General features: G+C 41.7%; 1 long non-coding RNA gene across 1 annotated transcript in view; it reads left to right on the top strand.

The window, feature by feature from the left end:
* Positions 1 to 10,143: 10,143 nt before the first annotated feature.
* The window catches only part of LOC147429538 (uncharacterized), a 73,901-nt gene continuing 69,964 nt past the window's right edge, over positions 10,144 to 14,080 (top strand). Inside the window, exon 1 of the long non-coding RNA XR_015185877.1 lies at positions 10,144 to 10,291. This is a non-coding gene — a long non-coding RNA (uncharacterized LOC147429538). The remainder of the gene's footprint in view (positions 10,292 to 14,080) is intronic.

Raw genomic sequence — 14,080 nt, 5'->3', positions numbered from 1 at the left:
GGATCTATTAAAGTTTCAGTGGAAGACGACGACATTGTCCGTGCATGCTTGGATGGTCTAGGAGATGAGTATGTACATTGCAGGTCTTCCATGAATACAAGAGACGACATCCCCGTGTTCCAAGATTTGATTTCTATGCTTATTCTTGAGGAGAAGAACCTTGGTCTTGACACGTCTTCTTCTCGTGGAAGAAATAGGTCTGAACAGGCCTTCTATTCTAACTCCAACAGAGGTAGAGGTAGAGGTCGTGGTCGAGGCCCAAGTGGTTGCAGGGGCCAATTTCAAGAAGGTCAATCAAATCAAAACAATACAGGTGGTAGGGGAAACCAGTCTCAAGGCAGGGGGAGTCAAAGAGGTCGTGGTGCAGGATCAAGCAGGCAGCAACATAGTGCAGATAGCAGAGAATGTTGGACTTGTGGTGAAAGAGGTCACATGTCACGTGACTGTCCAAAGGGAAAAGAAAGTGGAAAGAGAGAACATGGCAACTATGCATCTACTAGCAGAGATGCAGATGACAGCAACAACGAGCGCATGTTTGTTATGCAGCATGTAATGAATACAATGACTGCAGAGAATTCCACCCAAGATGATGTTTGGTATGTGGATTCACGTGCCTTTAATCACATGACGTCTCGTGGAGAGTGGTTTAGAGATATGCGCAAACCAGATGTGTCAGGCTATGTGCAGACAGGAGATGACACAGCTCACCCCATTGCTCATGTAGGGGACATACCTCTAAATACGAAGAGTGGGAAATCAAAGTACTTAGTAGATGTACTTCATGTCCCAAACATTACAAAGAATCTTGTTTCTGTTGGACAAATGGTTGAGCAGGGTTTGCAGGTTTGCTTCAATCCAAATGGCTGCTATGTAGAAGATTTATAGAATGGCTGTAAGCTAATCACAGAGGGCAAATGTGTGGGCAGAATGTTTATGCTGAATGTAAACATGCCTGTGGTAAAAGCTGCATTATTTGCAGAGGGCATAGGTGTTGTGGCTGATGTTGACATTTGGCACAAACGCATTGGCCATGTCAATGAGCAGAGATTGCGCACCATGCAATCAAAACAGATTGTAAAAGGTTTGCCCAAATTCAAGGTGGATGGTATGCATAAAGTGTGTGCAGCATGCCAATTTGAAAAACAGTCAAAGGGCTCATTTCCACATGAGCACAATGTATGTAAAAAGCCACTCGAGGTGGTGCACACAGATGTTTGGGGTCCAACCAATACTGCAAGTATACATGGTTGCAGGTATTATGTCTCTTTCATTGATGACCATACAAGGAAAGTATGGGTCTACTTCATGCGTAACAAAAGTGAAGTGTTTGGTCACTTTCAGGACTTCAAAGTCATGATTGAGAAGGAGACAGATATGCAAATCAAGACATTGAGTTCAGATGGAGGGGGAGAGTACTTCTCCAACGATTTTTCAGATTTTCTGCGAATGCATGGTATACGCAGGCAGTTTACATGCAGATATACTCCCCAGCAGAATGGGGTCGCAAAAAGGAAAAACAGGCACATTTCAGAGATTGCACATGCATTGATGAATGAGAAGAACATGCCTCATCATTTCTAGGTTGAAGCTGTAAATACAGCTGTGTACATTATGAACAGGACACCTACAGCTGCGGTGCATGATGTAATGCCTGAGGAAAAGTTTTTAGGTACAAAGCCTGATTTGGCACACTTGAAAGTGTTTGGCTGCATAGCTTACGTGCATGTACCAGATGAGTTGCGTAGGAAATTGGATCCTAAAGCAGAGAAATGTATTCTTGTGGGATATTCCCTTGAACAAAAGGGGTACATGTGCTACAATCCTACTACACCAGAATTACGAGTGAGCAGAGATGTAGTCTTTGATGAGATGAGCAGCTGGTACAATAATGCACATGGCACTATTGGGGCTGATGTAAAAGATGATGTGGTTGTACAAAATGTGAGGCCACAGTCACAGGTTTTGAGTGGACCACAAGAGTCCTCTTCTCGTGGCTTTGTTGAGAGGCCATGGAATGGTAGACTACGTACGTAGGTTACTCCACCAGCAGGTACAGGGAATGTATCACAAAAAGGAAAGAAAAAGGTAGATGAACCTCCCTTTATGGCTGATGCATCATAAGGGTTTTCACATGTAGACATGGATTCAGATGGTTCTGAACAAAGTCTTGATGAGGAATTTGGAATTCCGGCTGTCAGGACACCTGGTGTAAGGAAAGTACAAGACGATGCTAGAGGGCAAAGGAGTGACCCAGGACCGCGCAGATCTAACAGAGTCAGAAATCCAGTTCAGAAATTGACTTATGATGGGTATCTAGCACATCACCAAGCCTACATGGCTAAGGTGATACACGATGTGGAGCCCACATGTTTTGAGGATGCAGTTGGAAATGTGCATTGGGATGATGCAATGAATGAAGAGATGGCTGCATTGGAAGCAAACGACACATGGGAGTTGGTGCCATTGCCAACTGGCAAGAAAGCTATTGGCTGTAAATGGGTGTATAAAACCAAGCATAAGGCTGATGGTAACATTGAGCGTCACAAGGCAAGGCTGGTCGCAAAGGGTTATGCACAGACGTATGGTATAGACTATGAGGAGACCTTTGCTCCAGTGCCAAAGATGACGACTGTGAGAGCTGTCATAGCAGTGGCTGCATCTAGAGGATGGATTATGCATCAAATGGATGTAAAGAATGCCTTCTTGAATGGTGAGTTGCAAGAGGAAGTGTATATGGATCAGCCACCTGGTTATGTCGATCCAGGTTACCCAGATTATGTATGCAGACTTCTCAAAGCTTTGTATGGTTTGAAGCAGGGATCTAGAGCATGGTATGGCAGGATTGCCAAGTATCTTGTCAGTATTGAGTTTAGGAGAGCTCATGCTGATCATTCACTCTATGTACATGAGAGTGATGTGGGGATTGTGGTCATTACCATATATGTAGATGACCTTATTATTGTGGGTGACAATGCTATGGAGATTGACCATGTGAAGGGTCTTCTCAAACAGGAGTTTGAAATGAAAGATTTGGGCGAGTTGCGCTACTTTCTTGGCATTGAGATGATCAGGACTCCAGAGGGTGTATGGCTGTCACCACAGAGACAATATGCTTTGGACATGTTGTCAAAGTATGGTATGGCTGATTGTAAGCCAATTTCTATTCCCTTGGATGTGAATGGAAAGCTGAGTGTAGAGAAGGGTGATGTTGTTGAGGATGTCAAGATGTACAAGAAGATTGTGGGTAGTCTAATCTACTTGACTATCACGAGGCCAGACTTGAGCTACACAGTAGGCTTGGAGAGTCAGTTCATGCAGCTTCCGAGGAAGCCACATTTGGATGGAGTACGAAGCACACTTCGGTATGTGCAAGGGACTCTTGACTACGCATTTTTCTATGCAGCAAATGCGCCATTAGCATTGTATGGGTATACAGATGCAGATTGGGCAGGTAGCATTGTTGATAGGAGATCTACGAGTGGCTTCATGTTCTCTTTTGGGAGTGCTGCTGGTACTTGGAGCAGCAAAAAGCAACCTACGGTTACTTTATCGAGCACAGAGGCTGAGTACAGAGGTGCAGCAGTTGCAACGTGCGAGGTAGCTTGGCTACACACATTACTTGAGGATTTGGGAGTGCAGGTGGACCAGCAGATTGTCATCCATTGTGACAACCTTAGCAGCATGCAGTTGGCGAGGAACCTAGTGTTCCATGCCAGGACCAAGCACATAGAGGTCCATTACCACTTCGTTCAAGAGCGAGTGTTGGCGGGCGACATCGACTTGGTCTACGTCAGCACAGAGGAGCAGATAGCGGATATCTTTATAAAGGCCCTCGGAGCTGAGAAGCTTCGACGTTTCCGGACTATGCTTGGACTCTGCGACATGCAAAGCTCGAGGGGGAGTGTTGAGATGTCGAGCTCTACATCTTGAGCTGGCATCCACTACGGGTCTTGGCCGCTTACGGCATTTACTCACTGGCGCGTTAGGTGACCGACACGGAGGATCTCTGCCAATGATTCTACAGCTGGACTACACTTATAGTGCCAGCCTAGTACGCTTCTAGCGTGTTCACACTTAGTGACCGCATGTACATATGTGCTACGTTTCAGCTTTAGCACTTAGTCATTTTGTACTCTCTTTTCTGTGAGAAGAAGAAGAAGCTTTCCATCTCTGTGTGGTGTGTGCTTGTCTTGTGTATCTCTCTTGCATCCTCTTTCTTTACAGTATGACAATCTTTTTTCATGTGACCATATTTGTCACAATCATGGCATTCATGAATATTTTTATAACGTCCACGAGACTTTGACCTATCATGGGATGAGTCCCTCTTGCCATCTTTACTTGCATCACGCTGCGTAGCACGACCCTTTCTTTGCTTCCCATCTTTCTGCACATAGTGAGCTTCGCCATGATGCGAGCTACCCATAAACTTTCGTCATATTTCCTCATACAAAAGAGAACTAGTGATATCATTATACACTAGTGTACCATTAGGTGCATAGTTACTTATCGTAGTGCAAAATATATCCAATGATGGAGGTAATGAGCAAAGCAAAAAGATAGCTTTCATCTCATTATCCATATTCATGCGCTGCGCACGTATTTGAACAAATAAAGAGTCAAAATCATTGATATGGCTAGCAACACTAGCAGATTTTTACATACGAAGGTTGAACAGTTTTCGCATTAAGAAAACTTAATTGTTAGCCGTATCCTTTTCATAGGTATTGCATAGCTTTTGCCATACCACGTAAGCAGAGTCACATTCCAACATGGAAAAGTAAATAGATTCGGCAAGATGCAATCTAATAGTAGACTTGCATAGTTCATTTAGCTCATCCCACTGAAATTGAGTATGCCCATTTGCTCAATTCTTTCCTTGTACATGATAGACAGCTTTTGCTTCTTTTGGACAAGAACATCTTGCATTTGGTTTTTCCAAAGAGCAAAGTTTGGGCCATCAAACTTCTTTATGTCATAGACATCACGCTCTTTAAGCGACATCTTGGCAAACTATAAGCCCATAATTTCTGGAAAAATTTTGGCAGAGTCTTCTTTGTTTTTGGGAGCAAATCCCAACCAAAACAGAGACCAAAAGTGCCAAGAAATGTAACCAACACATAAAAGGGTATCTCTGACCAAATAGCAAGAACAAATGAGAGTACTAGCTATGCATAAACTGTCAAACTGACATACCAAAAACCATCATGGATAACGAGCACCTAGTCCTCTCTATACATATCCTATGGTGAGGTCACGAAGGGGGATCTCCGACTACCTGTATCACCGAAAGTATCTCCACATTTGAGAATATCCCAGCTCAAGAAAACCTCACCACGACCCTCTCAACGTAGGATATGCAACAAATGTATAGCCAAGTCTCAGAAATGGCTATCTTCCAGACCAAGTCTCAGAAATGGCCGACAAAAATGGCGTGGGCTGTCTTACAAGCTAAATATGGCTCCACAAAAGGGTACGATGGTAGTATCCACAAATAACGTATAGTCCTTACTGTTAATCACAGGATTTGCGCACAAACAGACGCCAAAAAAGTGCAAGCAATATGCCAAAAAATTTCCACCCGAAGAGAGCTCTAGGAGGAAACCAAAATCGTGGTCAAATCGCATGAAGAAACGCTCTCAAAAGAATGTACTCAATAGCCATAGCGTATGGCAGATCAGAAAAGATAATCAAATCTCAACTCTGAAATCAACCGTGCATAAAATAATCTAGTCGAGCAAGCTTGCTAACGACCTTGACACTAAACCATGCCAAGCTCTCAATGCATAAAATCTGTGTGCATAAAGCTCCAAAATCACTGCAAAAATTCTCGTAGAAGATAACCTGTGTATACTGTCTGATGTCGAGAAAACTATGCCAAAAACTAATGCATACATGACCAAAATCTGAGATGCAACCACTGCCAAAAATATGGCACCTGTAAAGCTATGTATGGCTGAGAATTTCATCCCTCTGTATGCATGAAAATAGAAATCTAATTGGCTGAATATTCAGCTCACAAAGGTGTCAAAGTATCCTACAAGTGTCTCACATGGCAAGTAAAATTGGCAACCGCAAGATATCTACCACATATCCTATATGTGGCCGCAAGTGGACCTCAAACAAGTGCTACCAACTCTCTGAGCACCGGACCACATAGATATACATCGTATCCTCCCACCTGTGAGCAAACTTACAGCCAATACGACTGCCACATCTGAGAGCAAACCATGTGTGGAATCCTCAACACACAATAAACAATTACTACTGCAAAAATTTTAGAGGTCAAATTAAGTCAAAATGGATATCACCATTGCAACCGGAGCATGCAAAAACCCCAGGTTACACCCTAACCTTGCATAAATCGCATTCCGTATGCAAAAGTTACGCAAAAAACACTGTTTTGGAGCCCAAAAATGACTTGCGAAAATGAAAATATGCATTCTTCCTACAATAAGTATGGCTGCAAAAAAGCATACATACTTGCAATACACCCTCCTCTCAAGCTTGGAATGTCCCTCAAGCTTCCACGAGTAGAGATCTAGTGGTTGCTCACCAATCTCAAGCTTCCACTGAAATCGAGCTCACCATAGCCGAAAGCTCACTTCTCTGTAGCACTCCATCTGTTGCGAAGCCAAAGCTCTGATACCAATTGTTGGATCGAGTGCAGGAGCAAAAAGAGAGAGTCTGAGAGAGAAGAGAGTATGACACATGTGAGGGTGAGCTTTGCCCTCCTACACAACACACACTATATTGAGCTAGTGTGTATGGCACGTAATGTATTATCTATATAGTTGGATAAAAGAAACTGTAAGTGAGTTAGTGACGGTCGGATAGACACAGGCCAGCAAACCCAACAATTGGCATATCCACAACTCTCCACCCAAAATTTATTTTATCTACCTTGGGATCTTCAAAGCTCCATTCACATTGGACTTGGACCATTCCCATTTTGGATTTCTCTTTAGAGATAATCCCGCAAGCTAGGCTTGGGGTCTCAATGACATCCCTTGCCTTTCATACCTAATCCAGTTCTTATCTACCAATGTGACCAGTCTATATTTTTGAGGTCTTCTCAATCTAATAGTGTGTGTTGCAACCAACACTATAAATAAGAAAAGAGAGATGGCAGAGTGAAACTACCTTAGTTTTTTACTTGCAAAAACCATAGTGTTATTTTGCTTAGGGTGTTCTATTCTTCCTTTGCCTCTCCTTTTTTGGGAAACCTCTCCTCATCCACGTGAAAATTTTTATGCTTCCAATTCTTTAATGCAATATCAATCTATAAAGGGAAAGATCTTGCCCTTCTCTTAAAATATACCACACTTACGCCTAATGTAAGCTTCAACCATGTGCTTATTGAAAATTGTTCAACCTAAATTGTGTCAAATAACAAATCTTATTTTTGGCTATAATAGGAGTAATAAGAGCACTCTAAACATCATACTAGTGGAGTTTAGAGTGCTATATAGTCAACTCTAAAAGCTTCAAACAGGTTCGCATGCTTCTAAGGGGTAGGGGATGTTGTATTTCAAGTTATGGCCTATATACAAAAATTCACCGTTGCCAATTTTTACTAAAAGTTGATTGTTGTGAATTTTTTCATGTATTCGTATTATATAACCATTCTTCCTTAAGTCATATAGCACCTACTATCCCATAGAATTAACAATGTAACTATGGAATATTTTTGTTTTCTTGAAAAGAAGGCTCATTATATAGATAAGATTGTACTCTACTCAATAACAACAAACATACTAGGACAAGTGTACCTCATTAGGGAGAATCTGGTTCAAATTCCCCAACTCAAAGGAAACTCAAAGCCTCACATGGCTAAGCCTTTGTGGGCATTGAACCCAAGACCTAGCGGCCAAACATTTTGAATAAATGACCTAAACCACTCAGCTGTCATGTGGACGCTGTGTGGAGTGGTCAAATTTGCAATTAGAAAAAAATAAAATTTGTCCCCCTTCCTTCCCTCTTTTTCCCTTTTCCTTCACTTCTCTTGGTCATTGTTGTCAATTGAATATTGATAGGTTTGTGGCTTAGATGAACTATTTTGCTGCCTCTACCATTTGGCTATGTGTTGATAGTTTTCCACATGCCTATAAAGCCACATTGTGAAAGCTAGTTTTCTCATATGTGTGCAATTTTAGTATTTGATGGTTGTGTCCAATATCATCTTAGTCTTTTTAATGGTTTGATACTTTCTATTTTGAAGTATAAATTTAAAATACCAAAGTCTATCAAAACAACATATCCTTAGTGTGTAGCTATACAAACATTGGTAATAGCCACATGAGAAAAATCCCATATTCTTGTACTTAATTTATGTCTAGAATATAAATTGCTGCTTTTTGACAACCAAAGCTATTGTCACAAACCCACTTATCTTCATGGAAAAGATAGGGTCTTTCTCTAGAAAATTTGGGACACTCCTTGGTATGAAATTTACGTAGACAATTTGCACTATTAAATGTACAAGTACACCTAATTTGGAAGCTTACCACTACCAAATATTGAGATATTATGAAAGGAAACTTTTATTTATTATTACGTTACCAAACAAGTGCTAAAAGCATAAAGACCCTTCCAAATGACTGTAAGAAAGTCACCTCGATCATTTGACCTCCTACAACAAGTTACTTGGTGGTTGATATTTGGATTGGCAAATGGAACACTATATTTGACCTTTAAGAGATTCCTTCTCGAGGATGCTCTACCATGATAAGAGGGCCTCTTTGATTTAGAGGCCCTTCAACTTAAAAGGTCTATGGGAACCCTCTTAAGAGCATGTGAAGGAGTTCAAACATGTGTAGAAACAATTGTGTGTAGGCCTTTTGAGATGAAACATTGCTCACACTAGTACATCCCATGTGTGCTAATTATGGCCACTTGATCTCAAAGTGAAAACAAAAAACACCATGTAGCACTCTGAGTATGAGATGAAACATTTCTCACACTAGTACATCCCATGTGTGCTAATTTATGGCCACTTGATCTCAAAGTGATAACAAAAACCACCATGTAGCATTATGAGTATGTGGAGAACTGACATGAATTGCTATATGATGATTGCAATTTGCTTTCACATGTAATGTATCATGTATAGTGCTTGTTGCACGCCTTATGATTTGGATTACGTCTAGTGCCTTCAAAACTCTTGAGGGCTCATACCCTAAAAAAAGATTCTTTTGTTATAGTAGTTAAGTGAATGTGGCAAACCCTTTTTTATGGCCTTATAGTCTTGTTGGTTATTGGCTAGCCGATTGTGTCTTACCATTTTGTATTTTTCACTATTTGCCAGCATCATATAACCAAGGATTAATTTGGAGCTTGCACCTTTTTCAGGGTACAAGGTGGTTATGTCCACCAACATCGTTGACAATTACCTTTCCATGAATACAATTGAGTATGTGTGGTACAATATTGGGTGAGTATGACATTAACCCTAGGTTTGGTAACAAAACTTTTATAGTGTTGCTAATTGTGGTTTGAGTCTATCGTTGTCTCACCCATCTCCAAAGTTAGTGCATGCACCTCAAAGGGCAAGATAAGCTAGTTGTAGAAAGTTTGGAAAGTACTTCGATTATACACCAAGTAGAGCTCAAAATGGCTTACAAGGGACCATATAGAGAAACTTGGACCCAATTTTGAGAAGTGTCATGTTAATTGAGACATAGAAAATGAAAATTTCAAGGATATTTTGAAATATATAGCTTGACTTGTTCTATTTTTTCATATTCTTTTACTATGTTTGCATCCAAAATCTTGACAAAATGAGGCAACCATTTTGTAAAAATGATAAATTACACACAACTCCTTATGTTGAAGTAATAGAACTTTACATGGAAGTTTTTTGTTATACACTTCCTAACTGGTAGAGCTAGCAAAGGCCTACTCTGGTGATGGAAAACCCAAGTTTTTAGATGTGAATATTAATTTGACATGAGAATCCCAAGCTCTTTGTCATCTACACATGCATTAAGAAGGCTTAACACATTTTAGCTTTGTGTTGATATTTTGTGACATGCCATTAAAGAAATGCAATAAAATGTCATAAAAGGGATTAATTAAAAAGAAGTAATGGAGAGTGTCATTGTGGATCGACAAGTTAATGTACCCAAAGGATTCATTCACAAATGCACCACTTCCACTTTCTAATATTATAGCGATGGTAAACAAAGTTTGTCCGGGTATCCTAAATGGTTGGAGATTTGTGGAGAGTTTGATGAGGAAGAACAAAGAAAGACAACAAAGAAACAGATGGGAGCATACGAGCTCTACAGAGGTATGCACTTCTCGTCTTTGAGGTTAGAAAGGAATGCGATAGAGTTCTATAGTTTGTCTTGAAACGCCATGAGTGCATAAGTTTGAAAGAGTTGGAAAGGATTAGCATCGATCAAGGCCCGACAAGTCAGCTGCAGGAATCCAACAACGCCTCCTTACCTCAGCTTTACAAAGTGATGAATGGCAGCACGAGAGAGAGAGAGAGAGAGAGGAAGAAGAAGAAGAGAATATTATCGTCGTAGGAAACTATCCCAAGAGATCTTAAAGATCTATTCGACGAGGAGAGTTGAACTCAAGACCTGTTATTCAAAAGGGAAATGGCATAACCAATCTACCACACTTGGGTGATAGAAAGTTTATACCATTTTCCTCTTCTTATTAGTGCGTGCCCACACACACACACACCAGAGAGAGAGAGAGAGAGAGAGAGAGAGAGAGAGAGAGAGAGAGAGAGAGAGAGAGAGAGAGAGAGAGAGAGAGTCTCTCTCTTTCTCTAGACTTGACAAGATTTTGTCCTTGCATTAAAGTCCCCAACCAACAAGACATCTCTCAATCTCGAGTATTGCATTATATCTTCATCCATAATCACATATGGTGACTGTCCATTTGGACTAGCATAGGGGGGGAGTTAGAAGGTGCAAAGTAGCATATGCAATATAGAGAACTCCTCCTTGTAAAGTACAACTACTCCTCCTGATCCTCTACTAGTATTCCCGCGAGCCTTTTGTCTACCCTTTGATTCCCATCTACCCATGACCTCTTAGTGTCCAACTGTATAAGATCCTGGCGGATGATTTTATTAATCTCCGTTCGTGTGATTGCCAGTGATGGAGCCTCAAGAGAGTATTGGAAGGGGGGTAATCTTTCCATACTGAACCCGTATCTCTGAAACCATGAGGACAGTTGCGCATACCAGCATGATGTATCTCCTTTCATTGCTAATTGTCAAGAGGATTCGAGGGCCAATCTAGTATATCGGCAATTATTTGTATCCCACAAACCATGTATAAAGGACACTGATCTGGTAAGAGCTTCAATTTCTATCGGAGGGGCAGCTAGTTCCGCCTGGGTAATCGCGTGTGGTACGGAGGCCTTGGCTCTCATCATTCGGGAAATCATAGATACCAAAGGTCTCTCCATTGACTTCCAATTATCCTGATCCACAGATGGTCCCCAAATCTGGACCCCATAAAGCATAGCCGAAGCCACCACAATATCAAAGAGCCAAAGTTTTGTTCGTGGTTCCTGAAACTGCACTGTGAACACGTCCTCGCCAACCCTCCCAAGGCCGCAGAGGCTCTGGACAATCTAGCATCCGTTGCTTTCTTAAGAGTAAACTTCGGTCCTGTAAATACCACACCAAGGTATGTGTATGCATCTGTGTACTCTACTGTATCCTGGCCATATGCAAATGTAGGTGCCGATTGATGAGCGCGCGGCGGTGTGTGCAAGTGAAAGAGCAGGCGAGGAAGTGCAGTGTGTGCAGAGAGGGGAGGCGAAGGCTAGCAAGAGAGGAAGCGCTAGCAGAAGAAGAGGGAGAGAGAGAGAGCTTACGTTTTTGGGGAAAACTCAATAAGTGAGTTTTGGGTTTTCCCACTTTTATTATAAGTGACCTTTAAAAAATGTGTCCACCTGGACAAAGTATAAAAATGTACAAAAAGGGGTTATTTAGGCCTTTAACCCAACAACCTCCCACTTAAAGGCATAAATGGTGCCTTTAAGCTACGTGACTCCCACCATCTCTATGCATAGATGATGTTGTGCTTTGGGTAAGCACTTAGTGAGAGCATCGGCTGGATTTTGTGATGTATGGGCCTTAACCAATGTAATAAGGCCATTCTCAAGCACTTCTCATATGAAGTGATACCACATATCAATATGCTTTGTGCGTGCATGAAACATGGCGTTCTTTGCCAGACACATGGCACTCTGGCCATCACAACCAAGCATAGGTGCCTTGGCAGGCAAACCAAAATCACTGCATAGACGTGTTAACCAAATAGCTTCTTTGGAAGCCTCAGTGGCTGAAATATATTCAGCCTCTGTTATAGACAATGCAACAATCTTTTGCAATCTAGAACACCATCAGCCATGTCAGAGTCACAAAATCCCTTCAACTCCATTGGTCCTTTACCATAGCAGAGGCATTTGTTTTTAGTCCCTTTCAAGTACCTCATAATGGACTTCACTGCATCCCAATGCAACCTGCCTGGATTAGCCATAAACCGGCTCATAACTCCCACTGCATGAGCTATGTCAGGCCTAGTAGCAACCATAGCATACATAAGTGAACCACAAGCTGAAGCATAAGGCACACTTTGCATGTCATTGGCTTCTTCCTTTGCAATCATCCTCGGAGATTTTAACATATGGCTGTAATGGCACACCAAGAGGCTTTGCTTCAGCCATGTTAAATCTGTCCAGCACCTTTTCAATGTACTTTTCTTGCGACAAATACAATAGGCGCTTGTCTCTTTGTCGTGTAACACGCACTCCACGTATATGTTAAGCTGCCCCAAGGTCTTTCATTGAAAACGCAGATTTCAGCTGCCCTTTAAGAGCATCAACAATGCTTCTTTTCTTTGCAGCTATCAACATATCGTCTACATAGAGCACAAGAATGATAGGGCTGCCATCCTCTTCACGTTTGGTATACAAACAATGGTCTGCATGGCTTCTTTTGTAACCATGTTTAAGCATGAAGCGATCAAACTTCTTGTACCAGTATATACGTGATTGTTTCAGCCCATACAAGCTTCTATTGAGCATACATACCCAATGTTCCTTGCCAGGGATAACAAAACCCTCGGGTTGCTTCATGTAAAGCTCTTCTTCCGCATCACCATGCAAGAAAGCGGTATGTACATCCATTTGGTCCATTTCCAAATCAAGAGCAGCCACAATGGCAAACAATAGACGCAAAGTGGTCATCTTCACAACAGGAGAGAACACTTCTTGAAAGTCTATGCCCTTGGTTTGAACATATCCCTTTGCCACAAGCCTTGCCTTATACTTGGGGTTCCCACTTGTCGCTGTGCTCACATGTCTTTGCCTCTCTATACGTAAGAGGCTCTCCCTCATCTGTCAACATAATGTAATGCAAAGAGGGGTCATATCGACTCACAGGCCGTCTTTGACGAGTAGACCGCCTCACCCAATGATCCACATTATCCGGCAATGGGTTTACATCAGGTGGCACTACAAAATCATCAACAATGGGCTGCTGTACATCATTTTCAGCACCATTTTCAGCATTGTTTCTTGGCTGCAAATGTCCTTCAGGAGCCTCAATTTGCTGTCCAACATCATCTGGCTCAAACACCACTGGATCATCTACATTTTCAGCCATTTGTGGTGCATCCTGAGGGTCAAAAATAGGCCTAACAGGTGGTTGGTCATGCTGAAATTTCACCCTTTTATGGTCATGCTTTGAGGCACAATTGTTTTGAAGCAGCCTTGCCTCATTAAAAACATCCCGGCTGCGTACAACCCTTTTGAGCTGAGGTAACCAAATCCTGTAACCCATTTCGCCTTCTTCACCATATCTAATGAAGAGGCCTTTAATGGACTTCGCATCTAGTTTACTCCTCAACTCAGGTCTAACATGCACAAAAGCTTCGCAACCAAAAATGCGTAAGTGATCATATGAAGGAGGCTTGCCAGACCAAACCTCTTCAGGGATGTCACCTTTCAAAGACATGTGAGAGGATCGATTGCATATATGCACTGCATGTTAGGTGCAACGGAATGAATGTTGTATTTTCTCAAGATTAGTGATCTTTATTGCTCA

This window comes from Adiantum capillus-veneris, chromosome 22 (genome assembly GCF_014529385.1).
Source record: "Adiantum capillus-veneris isolate H3 chromosome 22, ASM1452938v2, whole genome shotgun sequence".
Lineage (NCBI taxonomy): Eukaryota > Viridiplantae > Streptophyta > Polypodiopsida > Polypodiales > Pteridaceae > Adiantum > Adiantum capillus-veneris.
This window is presented reverse-complemented; position numbering and strand designations above follow the sequence as displayed.